Raw genomic sequence first — 8076 nt, forward strand, 5'->3', positions numbered from 1 at the left:
TTTTTCAAAATGCTCACAGAAGGTTATAATGTTGTTGGAGTCAAAAAGAAAATCTGCCATTACTGCTGACTCAGTCGCCATGACTTCAGATAACTGATCAAGATGCGTCAACGCAAGCTCCTGGAGCTCCAAATCAGGACAACAGATGCGATATGTCGCTTACTAGTCCAACCTTCGACGTCAGTTGAGGTGAGTGGTAAATGTACCAAACGACCTTTAGAGAGAGATAAAACAAAGTTGACGAACCTTCGACCGGGTCGAAAAAGGTACCAATCAGGTCAACCGATAAGTTTGAGAAAACAATTTGTGCAAAAATTGTTTATCGTTCTTCAGACTTTGTAATTGGACCGTTAACACGGGATAGAAGTTTATAACTGTTTGGCTTACAGTTCGCAAACCATTCAGGAGAGAAATTGGTTTTATTGAAAATAAATGTCGACTTTTATTTCTATCCGTATCGGGACCTGAACTATTTGCTTAGTTCTATAAGGAAATTGTATGCCAAGCTAACGCACGCAGCGAGTCGTACGGGAAAAAACGTAAAAATCGACCTTTATTTTCTAATAACCACAAATATATACGTGTGAAGTAAATTATGATATATACGTGTGAAGTAAAATATAATATATATACGTGTGAAGTAAAATGTAATATATAGGAAAATATGGTAATAGGTACGTATTAATTTGACTGCCGATCGATATGAAATCGATTAGCGACCGACGCAAACCGCACCGCGTAACCGTGAACCAGGTTAAAGATTTAAATTTGATTTACAAAGAAAGTTTTGGGTTTTGGTTTTAAGTTAATTCGAATATGGCAAAGTAAAAGCGTGGCTAGTATTCGGATTAATTTCGCACTTGATTGAAAGGTACAATTATTCCGGCTGATTATCTATGATGTCACGCATAACCGCAAGTAACGCAACGCAAACATATGGATTTTCGAAATTCACTTCTATGTATTTTAAACTGTCTACGTTAACGCACGTAACGCACTGGCTTTCCACGGACCACCGCACAGCCGTATGTACCCGTGCGTTTATATCACGGAAAAAGCCTTGAAATCAATTTAAATGGTTTAAATGTCTATGTTGACGGAAACAACGTTCGGTTAAATTATTGCAAACGAATCTTTAACACACTTTACCAAAACCGATGTATTCGAGAGACAAGAAAATATTCGAATTCGAGTTATGCACTTTTAGCGTATAGCTGTATACAAATTGGAGGTACAAAGGGCTTGTACCTACCTATATGTATATTGGTATATATATATGTATATTGGTATATATATATGTATATATATATAGATAGGGTGTAGGGTTGTAGGTATAACGATGTATGTATGTGCCCGTAATGAGCCACTTGAATATTATTATGGGTTAGTATATATCCATATGTATATTCACCAACGTATATAAATGGAAAAGATAAAAAATCAAATTCATGCAAATGATTTTAAAATTTTCATAAATGTAGCCTTTTTTTCTCTGAGTGTATCGCTTTTGTCAACAGCGAATCTTATTAGATTTTATGTATATATGACGAAAGCAACGAATTGCAAATGAAACACAAATACGTATGTACGTATGTATGTTAATAACGGGTGATTTTTTAAGAGCTTGATAACTTTTTTTTTAAAAAAAACGCATAAAATTTGCAAAATCTCATCGGTTCTTTATTTGAAACGTTAGATTGGTCCATGACATTTACTTTTTGAAGATAATTTCATTTAAATGTTGACCGCGGCTGCGTCTTAGGTGGTCCATTCGGAAAGTCCAATTTTGGGCAACTTTTTCGAGCATTTCGGCCGGAATAGCCCGAATTTCTTCGGAAATGTTGTCTTCCAAAGCTGGAATAGTTGCTGGCTTATTTCTGTAGACTTTAGACTTGACGTAGCCCCACAAAAAATAGTCTAAAGGCGTCAAATCGCATGATCTTGGTGGCCAACTTACCGGTCCATTTCTTGAGATGAATTGTTCTCCGAAGTTTTCCCTCAAAATGGCCATAGAATCGCGAGCTGTGTGGCATGTAGCGCCATCTTGTTGAAACCACATGTCAACCAAGTTCAGTTCTTCCATTTTTGGCAACAAAAAGTTTGTTAGCATCGAACGATAGCGATCGCCATTCACCGTAACGTTGCGTCCAACAGCATCTTTGAAAAAAAATACGGTCCAATGATTCCACCAGCGTACAAACCACACCAAACAGTGCATTTTTCGGGATGCATGGGCAGTTCTTGAACGGCTTCTGGTTGCTCTTCACTCCAAATGCGGCAATTTTGCTTATTTACGAAGCCATTCAACCAGAAATGAGCCTCATCGCTGAACAAAATTTGTCGCGAAACACATTTCGAACCGAACACTGATTTTGGTAATAAAATTCAATGATTTGCAAGCGTTGCTCGTTAGTAAGTCTATTCATGATGAAATTTCAAAGCATACTGAGCATCTTTCTCTTTGACACCATGTCTGAAATCCCACGTGATCTGTCAAATACTAATGCATGAAAATCCTAACCTCAAAAAAATCACCCGTTACATACATATGTACATAAATAAGCAAATAATAAGGCAATGTTCGAACGCCGGCGCAAACGGCACAAATGGATTTACCCAAAAACACGAGTGTATTGAAAATATATACATATACAACCCTATGTATATTTAAGCAAAAGAAATGCGCTGGTGCAACCACCAAGTTGCAAAGTAATATGTATGCGCAGTGGTAAAAATTGTGACACGAACTTTCAGGGTTTTTACACACATACGTTCATATGCATATCAAGACCTATGTATGTACATATGTATAGGAAAATTCCTGCAAAGAATTTTAAAGTTTTGCAAATGTATACTTTTTTTTTTTTTCTTAAGTGTATCGCTTTTGACAATAGCGATTCTGATTGGAAATCAGCGGGAAATTTAGCCGGCAGCGCAGCCAACGAAATATGCAAAGAAATGCAAAGAAACTATGCCAATACGTAAGTATGTATGTACATACATACATACATATGCACATAAATACGCGAATAATACGGCAAAGTTTCTAACGCCGGCGCAAACGGCAAAATTTATATATACAAAAAACCACACAGAGCGTTTTGAAAATTTAGATGTAGATATATGAAGATGTACATACGAGAATGTACGATGGAAATAATAGCGCTGGCGCAACCAGCAAATTTTAAAGTAGATATGTATATGCGGTATGAATACCGAATAAAAGCGTTATGCTAGCGTGTGTTTTTCGGTACATAAGTATGTACATATATACATATGTACATCAACGCATATGGCGAATTGAATTTAAGAATCCCAACGAGTAGTGGGTTTTCGCACATACGTTCATATGTATATTACAGCCGTTAGAGTAACGGGAATATATATATATGTATGATTGGAAAATCAAAAAAATTGTAGTTTGGGACTTACGTGCGTTTGGAGGGTTTTACCATCTTGACTACTTTTGGACTCCCGCGATGTGAATTGGATCCCACGATGCAAATTAGGTCCCGCGCCGTATTTTAGTTCCCACGATGTAACTTATGTCCCTCGATGAGCAATCCCACGACGCACGGAAAGTTGTTTAATATTGTGTTTATTTGCAATCCCACGTTGGGCAGCCGAAAATTTTTCAGATTTTATCAAAAAACTCGCACGTTAATAAAACCGATTTTAAAAATTTGCTAATATGCGTATATAAAAAAGCCGGGAGTTTGAAAATTTGCTGCTGCTCGCTGATGCTGCCGAAATCGAAACGGAGATAATAAAATGACAGTCGCAACCAGTGTGGCCAGGCGACCGCTATTTTTCGAAGTTAGTTTTCGCGTTGCCAATATCAAATATGGCTCGCAAGGACCATGTTCAATATTTACGATATTGGTTTCGATATTAAAAAGTAGTATTTATTAACAATAATTCAAATTTACAATATTTCAAGAAAATTATGAAAGTATGGTTGAATGCATATGCATGTATGCATGAACGAATATAATACAAGAGACTTTAATGTTTGAAGGTGACTTTAATTAACAATAATATGTATGTAGAAACTGAGAATGTTAATACGCGGAAAGTATGAATGATTTTAAATAACAACTTGAGTGCAAGAATTAATGTTTAACAATATGAGAAGGTTCGCGAAGCGAATGATTTTATGAAATGAAATATAATTTAACTGTACAAGTACGCAAACTATTAAAAAGATAATGCGAACGATTTGATCGATGAATAGAGGTCCTGGTAAGCGGAAATCCCTCGGTGGCTGAAAAATGATGATGTGGTGCGCAAACTATTAAAAAGATAATGCGAACGATTTGATCGATGAATAGAGGTCCTGGTAAGCGGAATCCCTCGGTGGCTGAAAATGATGATGTGCTGCTATCCTGCTGGACGTCAGTGGAAAAAAGAAGAGCGAATGACAAGGTGGCGGTTGCATTTATAGGCAACACTGGAAGTGGCCCAATGTGCCAATAAGCAACCGTAGGAAGCAATTCCCGTGCACTTGTCGAACTTCCAACTAGAGCAGGGATGCTTTTCTAGAGAATATATGCAGGGATGCGTTGAAGAATCAAGCTGAGCAGGGATGCTTTCTTTAAGTAGGCGCAAGTCACTTAAACATGCCGGCCCCGTTGCACTTGTGCAAGGCTGTCCTTCTGCTTCGGCAAAGCTCTTTGAACTTATCTCTGTGCCCCGACGCCTAGTTGGATTTCTATAGATGGTAGGAGAGAATGCACCGCCGCCGATCTTTTTCTTAGCCTTAAGCAATGGTTTCGCTGCATGCGCTTGAAGATCATGGGGAAGGTGGTATGAGCATTTTACATAGTCCTGTATATCCATTTTCGATGTGATCTTGGAAAAACGTATTAGTGCTTCATAACGATAAATCTCAAAACTATGCTGGATTGCTAAGTGGCTTCGTGGCGAGGGCGATCTGCAAATATAATTCGTTATAAAAGCTTCTTTGAGGATTTCCATGAGAAATAGTTTCCAAAGTTCTGAGGACTTAACGTCGACAGAAACTGCAAAATCACTGCTGGGGTCGATAAATATTGAGAAGTTCAAGTGTTGTGCAAATATTTTTTGTAAGATATGTTCTCTGTTGAAGAGTGTGTGTGATTGATATCTTTGGATTTTGAAATTCAAGGCTGGGATATGCCTTTCTTGTGCGAGTTTTATAGGTCGTGAAATGATATTACGATTGGTTTCCTTTGCAATAAGTGTAAGAGATTCGTAGATATTATTCAAAGTGGACTGTATTTGATAAGCTTTTGTTTCATGATTGGAATTGCGTATATAGGAATTAACTGGCAAAGTTTTTGACCAAAGTAAAAGATGAGAAAATATGCAATTTTTCCCTTCAATAATGTGAATGGTTTGAAGTTTGCGTTTTTTTGAAAGAGGCGAAAGCGGCGAACTTTCAAGAGGTTTCCAAAGCCACCAGAGGAAAGGATTACGAGGATTAGAACATAGTATACCTTTGATATTGCTAACATATTTGTGAATTTTATTTGATATTGTTGCGTCATTTTGTTCGCAACCATGTGGGTTTATTGTTCTTAATGATGCGATTTTTGGTTTTGAAGAAAATATATGTAATGGGGTTTCTTCGAATGACTTAGATTGCATATAGCGAAATGAAGCATTCTGATTTATGGGAAGTGCAGTCGCTTTAGATACTGGGATGTGTTTGATGAATAATCTCCTCCACTCTTGATGATCGAGTGGCTTTGACACTATTTGCTGAAGTAGTATTTCGGTTTGTTTAGTAATGGGCGACAGCGTCCCTGGGGGGCTCGAAAGTGGCGAAACATAAAATGGAATTTCGCATTTTACCGCACTTGGTTTGGTGGTTTTTAGTGGCAGGCTCCAAAACCATCGATGTATTGTGTTTTGTGCGAGGAGACTTTTGAGGTTTAGGATTTTAGCTCTTTGATGTAGAGTTCTAGGTTTTATGCATCGGCGTAATGCGTTAAAATATGAATCACGGGGGTTTGTACCTGTTACTGTTGGAGTGTTTGGCTTCTTGGTGTAAGACCTTGGTAGATAATTCGTTGGTTTTCGAATAGATGACTTTTGAAAAGCTCTTGGAGTAAAGATGTGCTCGATATGCATGTGGGTATTGGGATGGTTTGATTTCTGCTGATCGATTGAAAAGCTGGTTTGTAAATGGAAGTGACTATCTGCTGAGGCAATAGGGGGCTTCTCTTGGTAAATGTTGCCTTCAGTAATATAGAAAATGGGATTATTCGATTGAATTGGGTCAGGTTTGGTAGATTCAGTTTGCAAAGAAGTTGCGTTTGGAGCTTTTTGAGTTAATTTTTTGCTAACTATAGCCTTTGATTCCGGCTTGTTAGTCGATTCAGGATGCAACATGGTATGGTGGAAATCTTTACAATGAAAACATTGGGAAGCTTTTTGGCAGTTGATGACCAAATGACTGCCGCTCCAGCAATTGATGCAATGTCCATTGTGTTCTAAGAACTTAGTGCGTTCTTTAGTGCTGAGTTTTCGAAATTTAAAACATAATTTTATCGGGTGATTATTAATCTTGCAAAATTTGCATTTGAATGACAGATGTTCTTGGAAATGTGTTTTAATCTGATATGCGGTTTTTTGTGGTAGAGATTTGCGTATTTTAAGCAGATCGAGAATCTGTGATGTGCAATTATAAAAACTGTCGGTACGCAATTGGAGTTGGTTTCCCGCTTCTTCTTTGAAGTCTTTGGGAACATATTTTTCATCAGTAAGGCAGACCTTTCGATATGAGAGTTGTAACCTTTCCCATCGTGCATTGAGATCCTCAAGCTTGATTTCCAGCAAAGTGTCGGTGTGGTCTTCCGGATCTTCTTTTTCAAAATGCTCACAGAAGGTTATAATGTTGTTGGAGTCAAAAAGAAAATCTGCCATTACTGCTGACTCAGTCGCCATGACTTCAGATAACTGATCAAGATGCGTCAACGCAAGCTCCTGGAGCTCCAAATCAGGACAACAGATGCGATATGTCGCTTACTAGTCCAACCTTCGACGTCAGTTGAGGTGAGTGGTAAATGTACCAAACGACCTTTAGAGAGAGATAAAACAAAGTTGACGAACCTTCGACCGGGTCGAAAAAGGTACCAATCAGGTCAACCGATAAGTTTGAGAAAACAATTTGTGCAAAAATTGTTTATCGTTCTTCAGACTTTGTAATTGGACCGTTAACACGGGATAGAAGTTTATAACTGTTTGGCTTACAGTTCGCAAACCATTCAGGAGAGAAATTGGTTTTATTGAAAATAAATGTCGACTTTTATTTCTATCCGTATCGGGACCTGAACTATTTGCTTAGTTCTATAAGGAAATTGTATGCCAAGCTAACGCACGCAGCGAGTCGTACGGGAAAAAACGTAAAAATCGACCTTTATTTTCTAATAACCACAAATATATACGTGTGAAGTAAATTATGATATATACGTGTGAAGTAAAATATAATATATATACGTGTGAAGTAAAATGTAATATATAGGAAAATATGGTAATAGGTACGTATTAATTTGACTGCCGATCGATATGAAATCGATTAGCGACCGACGCAAACCGCACCGCGTAACCGTGAACCAGGTTAAAGATTTAAATTTGATTTACAAAGAAAGTTTTGGGTTTTGGTTTTAAGTTAATTCGAATATGGCAAAGTAAAAGCGTGGCTAGTATTCGGATTAATTTCGCACTTGATTGAAAGGTACAATTATTCCGGCTGATTATCTATGATGTCACGCATAACCGCAAGTAACGCAACGCAAACATATGGATTTTCGAAATTCACTTCTATGTATTTTAAACTGTCTACGTTAACGCACGTAACGCACTGGCTTTCCACGGACCACCGCACAGCCGTATGTACCCGTGCGTTTATATCACGGAAAAAGCCTTGAAATCAATTTAAATGGTTTAAATGTCTATGTTGACGGAAACAACGTTCGGTTAAATTATTGCAAACGAATCTTTAACACACTTTACCAAAACCGATGTATTCGAGAGACAAGAAAATATTCGAATTCGAGTTATGCACTTTTAGCGTATAGCTGTATACAAATT

This window comes from Rhagoletis pomonella, unplaced genomic scaffold (assembly GCF_013731165.1).
Source record: "Rhagoletis pomonella isolate Grant_MI unplaced genomic scaffold, Rhpom_1.0 Rhpom_scaffold_00003, whole genome shotgun sequence".
NCBI lineage: Eukaryota > Metazoa > Arthropoda > Insecta > Diptera > Tephritidae > Rhagoletis > Rhagoletis pomonella.